A 22,832-nucleotide genomic window follows, 5' to 3' on the forward strand; every position below is an offset into this window, starting at 1 on the left:
ATAGTGTAGAATACAGTATATACATATGAGATGAGTAATGTAGGATATGTAAACATTGTTAAAGTTGCGTTATTTAAAGTGACTAGTGGTACCTTTATTAAGTCCGTTGATTTAAGTGGCCAGATATTTGAGTCTGTATGTTGGCAGCAGCCTCTATGTTAGTGATGGCTGTTTAACAGTCTGATGGCCTTGAGGTAGAAGCTGTTTTTCAGCGTCTTGGTCCCAGCTTTGATGCACCTGTACTGACCTCGCCTTATGGATGATAACGGGGTGAACAGGCAGTGGCTCGGTTGGTTGTTGTCCTTGATGATCTTTTTTGGCCTTCCTGTGACATCGGGTGCTGTAGGTGTCCTGGAGGGCAGGTAGTTTGCCCCCGGTGATGCGTTGTGCAGATCTCACTCCCCTCTGGAGAGCCTTGCGGTTGAGGGTGGTGCAATTGCCACCTTCTTCACTATTGTCCTGTCGAAACAGCTCCCTCTGTTTCCTGAAGTCCACGATCATCTCCTTTTGTTTTGTTGACGTTGAGTGAGAGGTTATTTTCCTGACACCACACTCCGAGGGCCCTCACCTCCTCCCTGTAGGCTGTCTCATCGTTGTTGGTAACCAAGCCTACCACTGTAGTGTCGTCTGCAAACTTGATGATTGAGTTGGAAGCGTGCATGGCCACGCAGTCGTGGGTGAACAGGGAGTACAAGAGAGGGCTGAGAACGCACCCTTGTGGGACCCAGTGTTGAGGATCAGCGGGGTGGAGATGTTGTTTCCTACCTTCACCACCTTGGGGCTGCCCTTTATTGCAACAACCCCACTAAGCGGACTTGTTGCAATACAAATCAGTGCGTGATGACAGTGCACACAATGTACTTTTTTGATTAAGTTTTCATGTACCCAAATAAAAATCTAAAGTTCAATGTGTTTCTATCGCATTTTCAACTCTACCAATAGTTTTGTCACACCGTTGCATTAAATAGGCACCTGCGCTCTGGCCAACAGCTCGCATATACAGTGCTGGTTGGCTAGTCTACATGAGATTGTTATGGATAGCCAATTAGAGAATATTTGTCAAACAGCAGTCAAGTATCGATCAGGTCATCAGAATAAGACCCTCGATATTTATTGGAAAGCATCATCAAGCTCATCACCATGCACTTTCAGCACCCTGTGAAGTGTATTTATTTATTCTGTAACCTAATAAACTGCATGGTTTCCTGAGTCATAGTGGGAGGACCCCACACCATATCATCACATGACTCTAAATGTACTTCTATATGATGGCTATTATATAAACATTACACTGATACAATAAATTGTTGTTTGTATGTGGATGTTTGTTTGGAGAAACACAATTAAAAATGTAATATAAAAAAAAGAAGAAATGCGTGTTTTTCTTTTCCGTTAGGTTGTGTGCTATTTATGATCTATTTATGATCTTGATGTCATACCTTGCCCTCTGTCACCTGTTTAGGTACTGTGGCTGCGGATGAGCCAATGAAACGACAGGCTCTCCTGTGGATCTCAGCTGCCCTAACAAAACTTTTCTTCCCCTGCAAAAAAAAAGGACCCAGAAGGTAGTTGTATCAGTACCAACTTATTTAAGTGCAGTTGCCACCTCTCCACAAACTTGAAGCTAACGAGAGGGAGACAAACCCATTTCATTCAATACATGTAAAGTACTTCCATCTATTATGGTCCTCTTGATTCTGAAGTGCAAGTATTTTTGACTGTTTACTGTGCCAGTCATTGTAGCCAATTTAGGATAATAGTTAGTTCATTGCCCTAACTGAATTGCAGTTGACACAAGTTAGTGTAACTGCTATGTATCCCACCCTGACTCCACCACTCACATATAGGCTACCTCAAATTCAAGAGAACTTTAATGGCTTAATCTTCTCTGAATCAATTGAATAAATGAATTTACCAAAGGTAAGGCATAGAGCAGGCCTTTCTAACCAAAGACCATATAGCTACTAAAGTAGTCTAAGGTATTTGTGTCAGATCACAGTCCTTGACTTTGAGACAATGTTTTTATATTCATAACATAGTGTAATCTATTTGTTAACAAAATCAAATAACATTTGATTTGTCACATGCTTTGTAAACAACAGGTGTAAACTAACAGTGGAATGTTTTCTTACTTGGGGAAACCATGACCGATGTATGTGAACTTCTTGGTCTAGGGGGGTGACAGGTCGTGCCCTGGGTGGGTCTTTGTTATTAAACAAAAGAGGGAATAATTTCTGTACACTTTAGTCCAGTGACCACTGAAACAGGAAGTCCTTACCTGAGAAACGTGCCAAAGAGAACACACAGGAAGTGAACCGTTTCGGTCACAACAGTGGGGCTGCAGACAGAATGCTGTCCCTCATCCAGAGACACACACTATTGCCTCTGTGAAACTTTGTGTGTTCCTGGCAATAGTGAATGCAAAGACGGAGAGAAGCTACACACCCAACTTTAAATGTCTTAAGGCATTTTATAAAGGCCTGTCAGAAATATCTCTACACATTCATTGATTCAAGTCACAAACTCTTATTTTTTATTGACCTTCCAAGTCTAAAAAGGTTTTCTCCGTGACTGTGAGGCAGTGATAAGAATCCAGAAGTAATCTTTTTCAGTACCTTAAGTGGCTTTCATCCCGTAAACTGGTTCCTCTTTATTCCAAGCTAAATGTAGCCTGATTTGTGTGTACAATCTATCCCCACAATCTGTATAGTTTAACTGAGCCATTCATGGTGATTACTGATAATACACTCATCTATTATTACATATTGTCCAAATTTAACATCAAACTGCACACTGAAACACTCTCAGGACTCTAATAACAGTTTGGAACTCTACAACCCAGTTTGGGGCTCTGATGACAATTACAACCAAGTTGCAAGGACACGATCCTCCCCATGAGAACAGACAGAAGGTCTGGCCAGGGGAGAAGAAAGGAATGGTAGAAATGTACATTGAATAAGGCAGCGGAAGTGTCTGTATTTGAAAACAGAAGAGGTTGTATCAATCATTTCAGATGCAATCGAACGATAACACATTAAGTAGAAAAACACAAAATGGTGACAGTAACTGCCTACAACTCTAGCTGCTGTGGTTCAATACATTCACCAAAATACACAGTGTACAAAACATTAGGAACTCTTTCCATTACATCGACTGACCAGGTGAAGCCTATGATCCCTTATTGATGTCACTTGTTAAATCCACTTCAATCAGTGTAGATGAAGTGGAGGAGACAGGTTAAAGAAGGATTTTAAATTGTGTATGTGTGCCATTCAGAGGGTAAATGGACAAGAAAAAATATTTAAGTGCCTTTGAACGGGGTACGGCAGTAGGTGCCAGGCGCACCGGTTTGAGTGTGTCAAGAACGGCAACGCTGCTGGGTTTTTCAAGCTCAACAGTTTCCCATGTGTATCAAGAGTGGTCCACCACCTCAAGGACATCCAGCCAACTTGATGCAACTGTGGGAAGCATTGGAGTCAACATGGGTTAGCATCCCTGTGGAACACTTTCGACACCTTGTAGAGTCCATCCCCTGACTAATTGAGGCTTTTCTGACGGCAAAGGGGGGTGCAACTCAATATTAGGAATGTGTTCCTAATGTTTTGTACACTGTGTGTATATCTGGCTTGAAATGGAATTCAGCTTTGTTATGTTGATTGACACCGTAAGGTCTGGTAAGGTAAGGCCTGGTAAGGTCAAAACAGAACCCTTTCGGGCCAATCACTAACGGCCACATTAACTTTTCTTCAACGACAGGACACCTTTTCCAGTGAGTGACTCATTTACCAGAATGCCTTTGTCCTGACTCCCCCAACAGTTTCACTTCTGCAGAACCTGAGCTAGAGTGAACCCCACTACCTCTTTCAGAGGTATTCTCTCTGTGGTCGATCTGGACCAGCAAGAAGTTGCCCTTAAAGGAAAACTCCACTCAAAAACAATATTTTGGGATTTGATTTCATTAGTCCACTGTTGATACAGCCCCACACTGTTTTGCATGTCAGCAGTCAAGTTTTCAAGATCTTGGACTTTCAAGAAGCAAAGTGCAAAATGCATCATATGATGCAAAACACATCATCATGATGATGTGGTATGTCACACTGCTTTTTAAAAGTCCAATATCTTGAAAACTTGACTGCAGACATGCAAAACATTTTGGGACTGTAACAACAGTGGACTAATGAAAACAATGACAAAATAGTTTTGGAGTGGATTTTTACTTTAACTGCTGATGTAATGTTAGTTTAGCATTTTCCCTCTCATGGTTAAGGTTCAGATTGGGGGAGGTTGAGCTGATCCTAGATCTGTGCCTACTAACTTCTACCTAGAACCTTCTCTGCCTTTCCTTTCTGTGTCGTTTAGCTGGTGGTTGGGATCGAAACATTTAGGTCAAGAGAGAAGAGAAGAAGAGGAGGATCTGAGAAGTTCCTCTTACCATTTGCAGTTTCATCCCTGGGATTTGGTGGTCTCTCTTGATAGAATAGGGAAGCATTCATACTTCGTTGTCAAGCAAATTACCTGAGATCACAAATGGTGGTTTGGCTGTTCCAAATGTCCAATGATCAACATGTTAGTGATCAAGAACTGGCCTTGACTTTCAAAATAACACTAAGTTAAACTCACAAGTACAATGCACACACTCCCCTTTTCCTACAATCAACAACAAAATGCTTTATTCTGAATCACGTAAGAGTTCTGGAGACGTGTTGTCTGGGACACCCACAGAGTCTAGTGAACAATTGTTTGATCAGGACCTAAAAGAGGTATGAGGAGAGATGTTTTCTCTTCCTCTTCCTCTCCTTTGTGAGAGAAGTGAGAGATCTCTGTTCCCGGAGAAGAAAGGCAACTCATTTGAAAGTCATTGTGATCATCTCTGGTTCTGTATTGTTCAGTTTCAGAGAGAAGGTAATGTGGCAGGTGGATGATACTTAGTGCCTGGGGGGGAACAGGAGACACGAGTCTTACATTCGTATGTCTGTTAGTCTCCTAAGTACACCTCCTATTATGGGTGTCTCACTGTTTCTGATGTCACAATGCTACGCTATTGCCTAGCCAATAAATACAACTATGAATTGTCTAAAGCAGAAACAAACTGGCACCATTGCAAAGCCTAAGTGGGGAAATACTGTCAGTGTGCATATATATATATATATATATATATACAGTGGGGCAAAAAAGTATTTAGTCAGCCACCAATTGTGCAAGTTCTCCCACTTAAAAAGATGAGAGAGGCCTGTAATTTTCATCATAGGTACACTTCAACTATGACAGACAAAATTAGAAAAGAAAATCCAGAAAATCACATTGTAGGATTTTTTATGAATTTATTTGCAAATTATGGTGGAAAATAAGTATTTGGTCACCTACAAACAAGCAAGATTTCTGGCTGAGTTTGAAGGTAGGCCTTGAAATACATCCACAGGTACACCTCCAATTGGCTCATATGATGTCAATTAGCCTATCAGAAGCTTCTAAAGCCATGACATCATTTTATGGAATATTCCAAGCTGTTTAAAGGCAATGTCAACGAAGTGTATGTAGACTTCTGACCCACTGGAATTGTGATACAGTGAATTATAAGTGAAATAATCTGTCTGGAAGCAATTGTTGGAAAAATTACTTGTGTCATGCACAAAGTAGATGTCCTAACCGTCTTGCCAAAACTATAGTTTGTTAACAAGAAAATGGTGGAGTGGTTATAAAACAAGTTTTAATGACTCCAACCTAAGTGTATGTAAACATCCGACTTCAACTGTATATATATACAGTACCAGTCAACGGTTTTGACATACCTACTCATTCCAGGGTTTTTCTTTATTTTTACAATTTTCTACATTGTAGAATAATATTGAAGACATCACAACTATGAAATTACACATATGGAATCATGTAGTAACCAAAAAAGTGTTAAACAAATCAAAATATATTTCATATTTGAGATTCTTCAAAGTAGCCACCTTTTACCTTGATGACAGCTTTGCTCACTCTTGGCATTCTCTCAACCAGCTTCATGAGGGAGTCACCTGGAATGCATTTCAATTAACAGGTGTGCCGTGTTAAAAGTTCATTTGTGGAATTTCTTTCCTTCTTAATGCGTTTGAGCCAATCAGTTGTGTTGTGACAAGGTAGGGGTGGTATACAGAAGATAGCCCTATTTGGTAAAAGACCAAGTCCATATTACGGCAAGAACAGCTCAAATAACCAAAGAGAAAAGACAGTCCATCATTACTTTAAGACATGATGGTCAGTCAATCCAGAAAATGTCAAGGACTTTGAAAGGTTCTTTTTTGCAGTCGCAAAAAACATCAAGCGTTACGATGAAACTGGCTCTCATGAGGAGCTCCACAGGAAAGGAAGACCCAGAGTTACCTCTGCTGCAGAGGATACGTGCATTAGAATAACTGAACATCAGATTGCAGCCAAAATAAATGCTTCACAGTGTTCAAATAACAGATACGTCAACTGTTCAGAGGAGACGGCGTGAATCAGGCTTTCATGGTCACACTGCAAAGGAACCACTACTAAAGGACACCAATAAGAAGAAGAGACTTGCTTGGGTCAAGAAACACGAGCAATCGACATTAGACCAGTGGAAATCTGCCCTTTGTTCTGATTAGTCCAAATTTGAGATTTTTGGTTCCAACGTCCGTGTCTTTGTAAGACACAGAGTAGGTGAACGGATGATCTCCGCATGTGTGGTTCCCTCTGTGAAGCATGGAGGAGGATTAGTGAGGGTGTGGGGGTGCTTTGCTGGTGACACTGTCGGTGATTTATTTATAATTCAAGGCACACTTAACGAGCATGGCTACCACAGCATTCTGCAGCGATACGCCATCCCTTCCGGTTTGCCCTTCTTAGCAGCCGACTTGATGTTTGACCACTATTTTTTATGGTGTTATCACTGTCCCTTGCCATACCCCATACGGCAGAGACAAACTCAGCCACTCTCGCTCCCATCCTCTCTTTTTGGTCCCGGCAGTGCCCACACAGTTTTTGAGTCTCCCCAACAGCAACCTTTTCCTGGCTGCTGTTTCCTCCATAGCTAGTCATAGCTAGTCTGATGGCTATAATGTGTGAAACAATAACATTTGTTTTTGTGCATAAAATGTTCGCGAGCAAACATTTGTTTTTATCTTGAGACATAAAGCAGATAAATAAATGTAATCAAATAGAAATATCAACACTTTATTGTAGTGGTCCAAATCCTATCATCCCTGTCACAAAGGGTTATTTATTGGTTTCAAGCACGTCACCAATGTCAATGTCACTTAAGAAGATATTTATGAAGTTCTTAGGAAAGATATTTACAAAGTTCCTAAGAGAACTATGAATTCCTAAGAACATTTTGAGGAATTGCACTTACGGACTATCTTAAGAAACTTCTTAAGTTTTTTCGTAAGTAATGTTTTGTGAATCCGGCCCCAGATTCACAAAACCTTCTTAAGAAGAAATGTTTTCTTAACTGCCATATTTTCCTTAACTATAGATTTAAGAAGAAAGTTAAGCAAAGTTGCTATTCCTCAAAAAGGTTATTGAACATTTATTGTGCTATTTCTTATGTTTCTCCTTAAGAAAAAAGCTAAGAAGAAATTAGATTCTTCAAAATAAGGTTATTGGAAATGTTCTTAATTCCAAGATAGCTAAACACTTGTTTTAAACTCAGGGCAGTTAGAGAAAAAGCTAATGAAAGCAACTGAACATGTTAATTTACTCACAAACTTAATCTGAAAGTATTGATTATTTTAACCCCAAGAACATGTTTTAGAACAGTAATCTCAGTAAGAAATATGCTAACATGATTGCCATAGCTAGCTAGATAGCTAGCTAAAATGTTTGCCTAGCAACAAACATCTTAAGAAGATTTGTAAGAGATATTTGAAAAGTTAGTGAGAAAATCAAAAAAATCTTAAGATATTGTTGAGGAATTACACTTATGAACTATCTTATGAACTTCTTATTTTTTCTCTTAAGTTTTTGCATAAGAATTGTTTTGTGAATCTGTGCCCTGGCCTCCACAATCACCCGACCTCAAACCAATTGAGATGGTTTGGGATGAATTGGACCGCAGAGTTAAGGAAAAGCAGCCAACAAGTGCTCAGCATATGTGGGAACTCCTTCAAGACTGTTGGAAAATCATTCCAGGTGAAGCTGGTTGAGAGTATGCCAAGAGTGTGCAAAGCAGTCATCAAGGCAAAGGGCGGCTACTTTGAAGAATCTCAAATATAAAATATATTTTGATTTGTTTCACACTTTTTTGGTTTCTACATGATTCCATATGTGTTATTTCATAGTTAGATGTCTTCACTATTATTCTACAATGTAGAAAATCGTAAAAAAAAATTAAGAACAACCCTTGAATGCGTAGGTGTGTCCAAACATTTGACTGGTACTGTATATATTTTTATGCTGTTTCACATGACAGGCTAGAAATGGAAATTCACTATTCATTATTCCAGTGTTGTCATTTTTCTCTTTTATCGTCAGCCATACCGTAGTTGCTATAGAATGCAAATGTGGATACATTACTGGTAGATTACTGGCAATTCCATCACTGCCTGGTAYGGCAWCTGCTCGGCCTCCGACCACAAGGCACTACAGAGGGTAACGCGAACGGCCCAGTACATCASTGGGKCCAWGCTTCCTGCCATCCAGGACCTCTAGACCAGGCAGTGTCAGAGGAAGGCCCTAAAAATTGTCAAAGACTCCAGCCACCCTAGTCATAGACTGTTCTCTCTGCTACCGCACGGCAAGCAGTACCGGAGCGCCAAGTCTAGGTCCAAGAGCCTTCTAAACAGCTTCTACTCCCAAGCCATAAGATGCCTGAACCACTAATCAAATGGCTACCCAGACTATTTGCATCCCCCCCCCCCTTTTCACTGCTGTTACTCTCTGTTGTTATCATTTATGCATAGTCACTTTAATAACTCTACCTTCATGTACATATTACCTCAACTAACCGGTGCCCCCGCACATTGACTCTGTACCAGTACCGCCCTGTACATAGTCTCACTATTGTTATTTTACTGTTGCTCTTTAATTACTTTGTACTTTTTTTCTTATTCTTATCCATATTTTTTTTAACTGCTTTGTTGGTTAGGGGCTCGTTAGCATTTCACCGTAAGGTGAATACAATTTGATTCGATTTGAATTATCAGCAGGACATTTCGCCATATACACAAGGCTTTGACAGAGTCATATTGAAAGATGCTGTGGAGTTGATAAGACAGGAAGGGACTACAGATAGGGTATCTGCCCCATATAGAGTTGAGTAGTAGCCTGTGTGGCCCAGGGGGGCTGTACTACTATGGCTGACACTTTAAAACAATACATTTTACTGCATTTATCTGGGGTATATGACTATATATTATAGCCTTCCTACCTTGTGGTGTGCCTTCTCACTATCCTCTACACGTGGAAATATAAAACACAACCTTGTGTTTTAAAATCTCAGTTCATTTTTTATAAATACAGATTACAGACACTCATTTATTTCAAAGTCAGTCACTCAAGTATTTACAAGAAATCACAAAATCATGGCTTCCCTAAACTTTTGTTGACTCATTACATCACACAACAAAACAACACAATTTACAGACTGATGAAAACTTTCAGTAGAAAATCATTTAAAACTACCATTACAAAAGATAAATGATTGTTATCACATTGAAATCCCATGCTCATTCATTACAGATTGGCTTTATAAAAGTACTAGTTAAAAAATAACAATTTAGGACAAAATATTTTCATATTTTCTTAACAATTTTCATTATATTTACATCATAATTTCATGCAAATGTAAGCTTAACATTTTCTTAAAGACACATATTTTCACATGCACAAGTATTGTCAGTCCTATCAGTCTGAAATACAATACGCTTCACAGCTTATTCAAGGTACTACTTAATTATCTCCCCACCCCTTTTGGAATAGTCCTCGACCCTCTTCTCTTCAGCACAGTAGCCTATTCCCTACTCCTCCTGCTAAGAATGTCTATGCTTCTTCCTCTGTTCTTCCTTTACCCTGCTTCCAGCTCTCACCATATCCTATTCTTTCTCCTTATCAGGCCCTATGGTTTCTGATAATAAACACCTGGGTCTGAGTGGTAGTCTCTTTCACATGGTTCAGGTGTGTCCATCATCTCTTCACCTGCATCAGAATGGTAAACCTGGTCACCTATCTCTAGCTGGTCAGGGTCAGGCTGATACAACTGGTCATCTAACTCTGAATCTGAGTGGTACACATGTTTACCTGTATTACCTGACCCAGGGTAACGCACATTGTCACCGATGTGGTGTCCACCTGCCTCTTGTTCATACAGCTGGCCCCCCAGCTCGGAGTCGGAGTCATACACCTGTCTACCTGTCACACGCTGGTACACCTGTTCCTCTGCAACACCTGGATCTGACACAGGCTGATTAACCTCTTCACCTGCCCTAGGCGGGTACACCTGTCCACCTGTTTCCATGTCCTGTCCATACACCTGTCTATCTGTTTCAGACCTGTACCCCTGTCCACCTGTCTCCATGTCCTGTCCATACACCTGTCTATCTGTATCAGACCTGTACCCCTGTCCCCCAGTGTGGTGTTGGTAGACCTCGGGGCTGTACTGGCTCCTCCTGTACAGGCTGTCTTCCTCATCCTCCTCCTGGCAGGAGCTCCCCGGGACGCTCTCCCCGTCCGACTGGGAGAGGCGCAGGCTGGGCCGCGGCGGCCGGGGCTTCTGGGAGAGGTCAAAAGGCTCTTCCTGGCTGGAGCGGGTCCGAAGACCCAGAGGGGCCGACAAGCAGAACCGCCCCCGCCGCCTGAACACTGGAGGAGAGACACATGATACAATCTGAATTTGCTGAACACTGGAGAACAGAGACACATATCACAACAGAGGTACGTATTTAGTATTTTATTAGGATCCCCAATTAGCTGCTGTCAAGGCAGAGGCTACTCTTCCTGGGGTCCAAACAGGAAACAAAACACAACAAATAGAATACATAAAATACATATTATACATGACACAACTAATACAATTTAAAATACAATACATAACACAATATATAAATCAATATATAATACAATACATAATACAAAATATGATACATTATATAATTCAATATATAATAAAATACATAATACAATATAGTATAATACAATATATAATACAATACATAATACAACATATAATACAATACACAATCCAATATATAATGCAATATAGAATACAATATATAATACAACAAAGACCAATAGTGTGCAATCAATCTCTACTCAACTTTGAGCCAGGAGAGATAGACATGCATGTCAAGACATTCGCCCTCCGTGTACATCTAAGTGCAATACGTGCTGCTCTGTTCTGGGCCAACTGCAATTTGCCTATGTCCTTCTTTGGTGCACATGACCACACAACTAGGTAGTAGTCCAGGTGCGACAAAACGAGGGCCTGTAGGACCTGTCTGGTGATTGAGATGTCACTTATTTACATAAGTATTCAGACCCTTTGCTATGAGACTCGAAATTGAGCTCAGGTGCATCCTGTTTCCATTGATCATCCTTGAGATGTCTCTACAACTTGATTGAAGTACACCTGTGTTAAATTCAATTGATTGGACATGATTTAGAAAGGCCCACACCTGTCTATATAAGGTCCCACAGTTGGCAGTGCATGTCAGAGCAAAAACCAAGCCACGAGGTCGAAGGAATTGTCCGTAGAGCTCCGAGACAGGATTGTGTCGAGGCACAGATCTGGGGAAGGGTAGGAAAAAATGTCTGCAGCATTGAAGGTCCCGAAGAACACACTGACCTCCATCATTCTTGAATGGAAGAAGTTTGAAACCACCAAGACTATTCCTAGAGCTGGCCATCTGGGCCAAACTGAGCAATTGGGGGAGAAGGGCCTTGGTCAGGGAGGTGACCAAGAACCCGATGGTCACTCTGACAGAGCTCCAGAGTTCCTCTGTGGAGATGGGAGAACCTTCCAGAAGGACAACCATCTCTGCAGCACTCCACCAATCAGGCCTTTATGGTAGAGTGGCCAGACGGAAGCCACTCCTCAGTAAAAGGCTCATCTGTGGGGATGTTTTTCAGTGGCAGGGACTGGGAGACTAGTCAGGATCGAGGCAAAGATGAATGGAGTAAAGTACAGAGAGATCTTTAATGAAACCTGCTCCAGAGCGCTCAGGACCTTAGACTGGGGCAACGTTTTACCATCCAACAGGACAACAACCCGAAGCACACAACCAAGACAATGCCTGAGTGGCTTCGGAACAAGTCTCTGAATGTCCTTGAGTGGCCCGGACTTGAACCCAATTAAAAATCTCTGGAGAGACCTGAAAATAGCTGTGCAGCAACACTCCTCATGCAACCTGACAGAGCTTGAGAGGATCTGCAGAGAAGAATGGGAGAAACTCCCCAAATACAGGTGTGCCAAGCTTGCAGAGTCATACCCAAGAAGACTCAAGGCTGTAATTGCTGCCAAAGGACCTTCAACAAAGTACTTATGTTAATTATATATTGCCGTTTTTTTTATTTATATAAATTAGCAAACATTTGCAAAARTATGTTTTTTCTTTGTCATTATGGGGTATTGTGTGTAGATTGATGAGAGGAAAAAACAATTCAATACATTTTAGAATAAGGTTGTAACCTAACAAAATGTAGAAAAGTACTTTCCGAAGGAACTGTTTATCCCAATTTGACTGGCTGATTCTGATTTAGCTTCAGGGTAGGAAGGTTATAGAAAGTCTCACTGCAGAAAGGGAGGAACCATATGATGCATTTATCCATAGCCTGGACTGCTTACCTCTTGCATTCAGGCCCATGTCCATGATCCCGTGTTTGACCTTCATATGGCGGGTGAGGTTCCCCTTCAGAGTGAACTTGCTGGGGCAGTAGCGGCACTTGAAGGGCCTGCTGTCAGAGTGCAGGTGCATATGGCCCATCAGGTTATGCATTCTGTTGAACTCCTTCCCACACAGCTGAAAACAAGGAAGAACAAAAATAAAATTGTCAGATATGTGCTCACGGACGAACCAATAAGGCACATGAATTGAAGAACAAACAGAATGTGGAACAGATTTATTTTCGGCATTAAAAGACTTCATCAGGCTCCTAGGAAAGCAGTGCATGTGCTTGGAAGCAACAGACAATCAGCTGATAAACCCAAACCAGCAATTTGGCAAATAATTATTGTAATTTTTCCTCAAACAAATGCATTGAATACCAACTATTGAAATAGTTTGTGTACACATTCCTTGATTACAATTTGGGAATTCCATTATTCCTCGAACCACATCATAGCACTTCCTGGTATAGTAAACACCATTCAAGGGCAGAAAAACGACGGCAAGTCTAGAACTGTGTCCACTTATCAAACCTTCCCCTCTATCAAACAACTGATGTGTTAGATGACGAATCCTCAAAGCATTCAGAGCTGTAATAGGAGCTGGACGCAATCATGAACGTATGTGTGGCACCACAGACAGACACACACACACACACACCACACCACACACACCACACACACCAGACAACAGACAGACAGACAGACAGACAGACAGACAGACAGACAGACAGACAGACAGACAGACAGACAGACAGACAGACAGACAGACAGACAAGACAGAGACAGGACAGCAGACAGGACAGACAGGCAGGCAGACAACAGACAGACAACGACAGCACAGACACAGACAGACAGACAGACAGGACAGAAGACAGACAGACAGACAGACAGACAGGCAGGCAGACAGACAGACAGACAGCAGACAGACAGACAGACAGACAGCACAGACAAGACAGACAGACAGACAGAACAGACAGACAGACAGACAGACAGACCAGACAGACAGACAGACAGACAGAGAAGCGGCAAGAAGAGGAGGGATGGAAGAGGCAACTCACCTGCGCTGTCCTTCCTCGTATTCTTTTTATTAGGGTTTCCTTCAGGAGGAGAGCCCGGGACTGTAAACTGTTCCAGAGGGACCGTGAGAAAAACAGGAAGTGTCCCTCCAGCAGCAGAGAGAAGCGAGATGAAATCTATTTCGGGGCCTGATCTCCGGGAGGGCTGGCGGGCCATTTTTTTAGAGAAGGCAGTTTGTATTTTGCTGCAGCCGATTATCCTTCCCTATGGAAGAGGAGGGATCTCACTGCCAAATCTTCTCTCTGTCTACATCTCTCCTCATCGTCTCACACTCTTCTATTAGTGAACAAGGTCATACAGACACTCAGAAACCCAGTGTTGAGACGCTGTCTCTAAGGTCTATTGGCTTCTCTAGACTTTAGTATTATAGTAATAAAACTATTGGTTTGTGTTATTTTTTATTTACATTTTTTCTTTTATTCCCCAATTTTGTTGAATTCCAATTGTAGTTACAGTCTTGTTCCATCGCTGCCACACCTGTCGCGGACCTCGGGGAGGCGACGTTCGAGAGCCATGGCGTTCCCCCGATACATGCCAAGCCACACTGCTTCTTGAACACACTTGCGCCCGTCAACGACCGGAAGGCCAGCCGCACAAATGTGTCAGAGGAAAATTACCCTGGCTTATAATAAAAGGAGTGTTGCAGTGATTTTTGAAGAATGTCATCCAACATGAAACTGTCTCTAGCCGCTCTCCCTCTAACATAATCACTTAGCCATAAGAACACTCACCTTGCATTTGTAGGGTTTAATGTCATGGGGACATTCATGTGGGCCTTGAGGGTCCTGTTTTTTCTCCTCGAAGGACAAAGGCCTTTTCCTTGGAAGCAGAGGTGAACACTGCGTAAGACTGATGTTAGTATATCCAAGACGCTGGCGGCTTCATATTTGCCAAGAGGGTGAACTCCCGACCCACGATGATTCACGACACTTGTGCTCCTTCACCCCTGAGGAGAGACGAAGAAGGGAGGAGAGAGAGAAGAGAGATGAGGGACAGGAGACGACGGAGAGAGGAGCAGACACAAACGGCACCGGAAAGTCGAGAGCAGAACGACCCGGAGGAGAAGAGGCAGTAGAAGAGACAAAGAGACGGAGAGAGAGAGACGCAAGAGACACACTGAGCGCCAGACGAGAGAGAGATGAGACGAGAGAACGACGAGACTGACCGCAGCAGAAGAGAAGATCAGATGAAGAGAGCAGGACGAGAGCGGAGATGAAAAATATCAGCAGTACGAGAGAGAGAGAGAGAGAGAGAGAGAGAGAGAGAATGTTTTAATTAATTGTTAATTTGTTTAAATAACCATCATAGTGGAAAATTGTCTTACATGTTGACAAGCAAGACCATCAGGGACAAGAAGGACAAGAAAGACATGTTAGCTTGACAACAAGAGAGTGGATGCCTTGTATCGCCGGAAAAAGTCAGAATAATAGGATTCTCACAATATTACATGACTGAACTTGTAGCCACGGTTACTGTAGCATGCACTCACATCTCTCTCTAAAGTGTCATTTGTCTGTTTGCTGGGCTCAAGGTTTTTGAGGAGATCTGCTCTTTGTCCTGGCTTCACCATGTAGTACTAAAAGACAGTTTGAAGCAGAAACAATGATGTGAAATTTGTAGTGTGAAAGTCATCATACTGTCATGTACGTATATCCCATAAAAAAAACATTTAATGTCAACAAATGTAAAGGCCCTTGATGTAGGCTACGTGTCATGGCACCAGCCAGCTGATGCTGTCAACAGATAAAGCCTGCCTTAACACCCCTTTGACCCACAGACACTTAATCTCCACAACACAACACAACCTAGCCATGTAAAGACACGTCCCTCCAAACACACATGTTGACATTAGTGGACAGTATGAAAACCCCACCAGTCTTACCTTATGTGTGAGTGTGTGCTGTTTGAGGTGATGGGACTGTATAAACTCCATGCCACACTCGCTGCAGATGTATGGCCGGATGTCTTTGTGCTTCATCATGTGGTTCTGCAGCTGGCTGGGGTACTGGAAGCTCTTCTGGCACTCACTACACCTGGACAGAAAACAGACACTCACTACACCTGGACAGAAAACAGACACTCACTACACCTGGACAGAAAACAGACACTCACTACAACCTGGCAGAAAACAGACACTCACTACACCTGGACAGAAAACAGACACTCACTACACCTGGACAGAAAACAGACACTCACTACACCTGGACAGAAAACAGACACTTGCTACACCTGGACAGAAAACTATCGAAATAGAATGAGAATTAGAATTGAGATAGAATGAAATAGAAGTATAATTCTATACAGAAAACCCACACTCTGATGTGGCCTGGATTTAGCCAAAAAGTAACAGTTTCCTGATAACCCGCTTGTTGTTTTTTTACTGTCAAACCCACAAATCTTCCAGTGGAGGTAATGTAAAATATCTACAAGCAGAAATTGGGGTAACAGACACATGAGGTAATGTGAAACCCATCGGGTGTTTCTGGGCATACGTAACGTAGGCTACCTGTAAAGGGTGGGTCCTCTGTGGGCCGTCAGGTGTCTCTTGAGCTGGGCCAGAGTGGGGAAGTCCAAACCACACTCCACACACACATTCTCCTGGCCTTTCTCATGCTTCAGCTCATGGGCCCGCAGCTCACTAGGGTAGGCAAAACCCCTCCCACACACCCCACAACTAGAGAGGAGAGGAGAGGATAGGAGTAGAACCCATACACAAAATTAATAATTTGACCAAATATTTCGGAAGAGGTCATAATTTCATGGAGTCTGTGAAGGAAGAAACCACATGGAAAAAGTGATAAGCAAGTTACGTTAAAAATAACAACAGATTTATTGTGTTAGAGATTTCATGAAGCTTGTATCTAAACCAAAGTAAATAATTTTAAGATTGCTCTATGCATCAGTTGGGGTCTCTACACGCTTAGAAAAAAGGGTTCCAAAATGGTTATTCGGCTGTGCCCATAGGAGAACCCTTTTTGGTTCGAGGTAGAACCACGCTCAGTGGACAGTTTACTAGGTACACCCTATCTAGCACCGGGTTGGACCTCCCTTTGCCTCCAGAACAGACTGAATTCTCCAGGGCATGGAAACGTTACTCAATTCATATTAAAGGACCTAATGTGTGCCAGGAAGAAATTCCCCACACCATTACACCACCAGCCTGTACCATTGACACCAGGCATGATGGGTCCATGGACTCATGCTGCTTAAGCCAAATCCTGAATCTTCCATCAGCATGATGCAACAGGAACCGGGATTTGTCGGACCAAGCAAGGTTTTTCCACTTCTCAATTGTCCAGTGTTGGTGATCGCATGCCCACTGGAGCCGCTTCTTCTTGTTTTTAGCTGATAGGAGTTGAACCCGGTGTGGACGTCTGCTGCAATAGCCCATCCATGACAAGGGCCGACTAATTGTGCGTTCCGAGATGCCGTTCTGCACACCACTGTTGTACTGCGCCATTACTTGCCTGTTTGTGGGCCGCATGTTAGCTTGCGCGATTCTTGCCGTTCTCCTTCGACCTCTTATCAACAAGCTGTTTTCGCCCACAGGTGTGCCGCTAACTGGATGTTTTATGTTTGTCACACCATTCTCGGTAAACCCTAGACACTGTTGTGCGTGAAAAGTCCTAGGAGGGCGGACATTTTTTTAGATACTGGATCCATTACGCCTTGTACCGATGATCATACCTCAAATCCTCTTAGGTCTCTCTTTTGTCCATTCTAACATTCAATTGAACAGTAACTGAATGCCTCGATGCCTGTCTGCCTGCTTTATATAGAAAGCCATGGCCACGTGACTCACTGTCTGTAGGAGTGAGCCATTTTCGTGAACTGGGTGATGTACCTAATAAACTGAGAAAACGGAGTCTATGTAGATACCTTTGTTAGAAAGAATACTATATTTCCCTTGATGGAGTGATGCTGAATGAAAAAATTGAATGAAAAATTTTGTCAACTTACCCCACTCTCCCATACTGATGACAATTCATGGACAGGTCTAAGTTTGTTCTATCCTTGGTCTGCGTTTGAGTCACAGACTAGGCATGTAATGTAAGGTCCTTGTTGAACAAATTTTCTTAATTCTCGGCTAGACTAAATAAAGAGTAACTCTAGTCTAGTAACTCGAGTAACTCTAATCTAGACAAAGATTACCATTACTGACCTGTACGGCTTCACGTCACTATGCTGCATCATATGTCTCTTCAGGTGGCTGGTCTGGGTGAAGGCCTTGTGGCACACCTGGCACTTGTGTGGCCGTGTGCCCTGGTGGGTGAGCAGGTGAGTGTGCAGGTGGCTCAGCTGCTTGAACCGATTCCCACACAGATGGCAGCTGTGAGGCTTGATACCGCTGTGGCCCAGGATGTGTGTCACCAGGTTATACTTGGATGTGTATGACTTCTCACACGTACGGCACTTCCAACGCTTCTGGTTTCCTCCTACATCTACGTGGTAGCTGTCGTCAATGCGGATGTTGAGACCCAGCTTCTCAGCGCTGGTCATCCCACCTCGGGGCCCTCCGTCTGGGCTGCGCCGACTAGGTCGTAGTGCCTCTCTGGGGTAGAAGGCTCCAGGAGAGAGGTGCATGATGGGCCCAGGCATGAAGAAGGGGAAGGGGAGGAGGCTGGTGTGGAGAGGGGGGAAGAATAGGGGAGGAGGGTGGTGATGGAGGAGAGGAGAGGGAGGCCACAAAGGTGAGGGGCTAAGTGGTTCCTGTTTCACCTGCAATGGGAGGCCCATAGTTGGCTCATATCTGGACATAGCCCTGTGGTGCAGCTGGAGCCGGCTCAGGTCGATCATACCTGGAATGGGCATGGGAGAGGGAGGGAGACGTGGGCGAGGAGGGAGGGAGAACGGAAGGTGGGAGAGATCAACAGTCCTGGTGTTGCCTCGACGCTCCACCTCCTCCATGTCTCCTGTAGGGGATTCGGAACCCTCCATTTTTTGTGGCCTCCTTTTGCGTTTTTGGGAACCTTCCCTCTGGGTGTAATGCATGCCCTCAGAGCCCAGGGGCCGATGGTGAGTCAGGGGGCTGTAGGCCTCTCTGGTCGGGAAGAGGGAGAGTTTGGTCGGGTTCAGGTAGAGTGGAGGTGGGCTCAGATAAAGACTGTGGTGAGAGACAGGTCTCAGGTCTTCCCTATGAGAACTCCTCCTGTCTGGTCTGAAACCTAGAATGTCTGTGTCCATCATTTACCTGCATGGGGAAATATACAGAGGAAATCAGTTATGTATGTCAACCATTACAATATGATTACCATAAGCATGCTTCTCCAACACCTGAGGAAGAGAAACAGTCCTTCTGGAGTTACCTACCTACTGCACAGGTAGCCGTGACAACACTAATCACTGTCCTCTGTTACACCGTTATAACCTGTCACTTCCCGCTTCTGTATTACCATCCCTTCTTCCTCTACCATCCATTCCTCTGAAACAGGAACTAACGTTCACTTCTCCTCCTCTCTCTGCTTTGTTCATCTTTTTGCATGGATTGGTGGAAGGCCACTTCTCCTTTTGTCCTCCACTACAACTCTGTGTTAGATCTCTTACTTAGCTCTAGAGAAGCACAAGTTCCAAACAAATTGACCACTTTGTAGATCTGCATACTCTGCTTAAGACGAGCCAACCAACTACATCCACTATAGAGTGTGAATGATCGGATTAATGTTGGCATTTTTGTAGTTATGAGCTGAAGACAGTTGGACACAGGAGATTGGCTGTGACAGAGGGTATCAGACAATCAAACAATGAAGTGTTCAACTTCTGCAGTTCGGCTAAAAGAGGACGAGACAATACTGTTAGTAGCCCTTTCCTGCAGTCAATGACCAAAAGCGCTCTCTTTGGCCTCATGGGTGGAATGTTATTAATATTTTTCATAATTTTATTATTAATAAAGATGATAAAAAATACTGTGTTTCAATGTCAAATAAAGTGTAATATTGGAATGCAACCTCAAAATTGAATAGATTTCAACTCTACAGTGCATTCGGAAAGTATTCAGACCCCTTGACCTTTTCCACATTTTGTTACGTTACGGACTTATTCTAAAATGGATTAAGTAATTTTTTCCCCTCATCAACCTACACACAATACCCCATATTGACGAAGCATTGAAGGTCCCCAAGAACACAGTGGCCTCCATCATTCTTAAATGGCTGCACACAGCCAAGACAACGCAGGAGTGGTTTTGGGACAAGTATCTGAAAGTTCTTGAGTGGCCGATGGAACATCTCTGGAGAGACTGTGCAGCAACACTCCCCACCCAACCTGACAGAGCTTGAGAGAATATGCAGAGAGGAATGGGAGAAACTCACCAAATACAGGTGTGCCAAACTTGTAGCGTCATACCCAAGAAGACTCGAGGCTGTAATCGCTGCCAAAGGTGCTTCAACAAAGTACTGAGTAAAGGGTTGAATACTTACATAAATGTGATATTTTTGTTTTTTATTTGCAATACGTTTGCAAAAATTTCTAAAAACCTGGTTTTGCTTTGTCATTTTGGGTTATTGTGTGTAGATTGATTAGGGGGGGAAACTATTTAATCCATTTTAGAATAAGGCTAAATGTGGAAAAAGTCAAGGTGCCAGAATACTTTCCGAATGCACTGTATATCTGACATTTTACAGGTGTCTTCTTTTTTGTTGTTTGTGCCCATAACCATGTGTGTCAGGTGTATACTTCTGTTTCAAAGTTGATTTCTTTTAGCCCACTGCTGTAAAAGGTTCATTAATAATGATGCCAGTTATGTAAATACAGAGTGTGATATTTCTCTGAACTGCTGTCAATCTACAGAGCAAAACCACTGAGGATTTCCAATGTTGATAGGGATTGGGATCGTGATGGTCATCATCAAGAATAAAGATTAGGTCACAATTAAATTATTGTTAATAAAAATACACTTAATAATGGGCTACTAAGCTTCAATGTGTTATTCCAGTCACAGTGTGAAAGAATATCATGATGTAAAGTATGCGATATTAACATATTACGATATTATGAAAACCAGTTAAATCAAATGTTTCCTCAAATGCACACAGATGACAAGTAACCAGTCACAGGTAACCAGTCACCTGACTGTCAGACACTCAAGCAATTCATTATCAACCAGATGTCAATGCATATTCAAACACTTTCTCTATTAATTTTTATGAATCACCTCAAATACGTTCACTATATTACTCTGCTCCACACACAGTACTGTCAGATACACAAGTACTTACAATATCTCTATTTAGGCAATACACACCGTTTCACAACATTTTTTAAATGCAAGAATGTTCTCCAGAACCATGCCCTTACTGTCTATTCTACACAGAACGGTGCAGTATTGAAAGACCACTCTGTCTCTTCCTCTCTCTCTCTGTCTGCCCTGCTAGTGTATATCCCCAGTGAATACAATACAACACAACTAAGACAATAAAACAAAAGCCCCCCCCTCACCCTCCTGTCATGCCATGCCCTGTTAGTCCTCAGCTGGACCTGAGAGACTCACCAGCTCAGTGTAGCTCAGTGTAGGCTTAACATCTCTGTCCAGTGGTAGTGCAGTAGCTGTGTTAGGCTGTATTCCAGCTCCTGTAACGATCTCTCTGGCCTGCTGCTGTCCTGACAATGAGCCACCCGTCCACGGACAGCATTTGATGTGACTTAAGAAAGAGAACAGGAACAATCGCTTTGTTCTCATTTTTCAGATGAGTACCTTCGGAGAGAAGGAAGGAAGGGAGGGAGAGGAAGTCAACAAGCCTTCCTGCTGAAAAATAAGGAAACACTAGATAGACATCTCAATTTCTCTACAAAATAAGGATTTACACAGCTTTGGGAGAGACTGGATGAGGCTTGTTTTAAACAATTGAATAGTAGTACAATGCTGATTGAATGTTGTGCATTGGTAAACAAGCATGGAAGTCTAGGAGAGGAGTTTTCAACTGCCAAAACCAACAGTTCTGGGAATCACTTTCACAACCCTGTTTTTCCCATCCTGCAGATACCCCTCACATGCTAGATTCACACTGCTTAAACATAACATCTGTGACGTTAGTTAGTGCAATAATGGCTTCAGGATGTGTGGAAAAAATGTGATGCTGGAAAGACAATTCTGCATAGATTATTTAATTGGCCAATTAGGAACCACCACAGAAAGGTAATGAATATGTTGTCATGTGAAGCTGGTGTATGCTCTGTGAATGCTCATGGTTATGATATAACGTTTAAGTGTCTTGATGACATGACAGTATTCCAAGTCATTTAGACGCACGTCTAAATCAAAGTGAAGCTCTGTCTGATTTACACATCTACTAGGGTATCAACGTAACGACTAGGAATATTAGAGTATTTCAAGGTATTCCTTTGTTCAACTAGTCGGCTTTAGCCTCTTGGGTGATGGGTAGATTTTATTCAGCATAAACAGAAGGATTGAGTTGGCTCATGTATGACAGTGTAACATGTAGTGAGTCAATACAGCCACATGTGGGAAGGATAACCCAACTGCACCATGGGAGAAGAGCTCAGTTGGGCCATTTCAAATACTCTTTAAAAGTGATGAAGGGTGCATATACAACATATTTGAACTGGGCCAACATTAATCTCTCAGACAGGCCTATACACAAGCATATAGACATGTTCCTGGCAGCAACACCAAGCCTTTACTTGTCTTACCTCACAGTGACTCTTCATAGTGGGTACTGGCTCTTAAAGGTTGAAAACTGTGATATCACATACATCTTATGACACGTGTATGCACCAATCATCCGACGTAAACTCGTCCCCCCCAATTTGAGTATATATTCACCCTGCCTTTCTGCATCAATACAGGATGACATAACCGGAAGGCACTAATTGAGCTCATCTCATTGGAAGAGTGAACGTCTCTCATAGGAAGCCGATTAGTGTTGTCTGTGTTAATGGACTCGGTTAATCAATTAACCTAAGACCTCGA

General features: G+C 42.6%; 1 pseudogene; it reads right to left on the reverse strand.

Moving 5' to 3' along the window:
• Nucleotides 1–9,442: 9,442 nt before the first annotated feature.
• On the reverse strand, nucleotides 9,443–22,102 carry LOC111957397 (zinc finger protein 366-like; annotated as a pseudogene).
• Between the last annotated feature and the right edge of the window lie 730 nt (nucleotides 22,103–22,832).

Source organism: Salvelinus sp. IW2-2015, linkage group LG33 (genome assembly GCF_002910315.2).
Source record: "Salvelinus sp. IW2-2015 linkage group LG33, ASM291031v2, whole genome shotgun sequence".
Lineage (NCBI taxonomy): Eukaryota > Metazoa > Chordata > Actinopteri > Salmoniformes > Salmonidae > Salvelinus > Salvelinus sp. IW2-2015.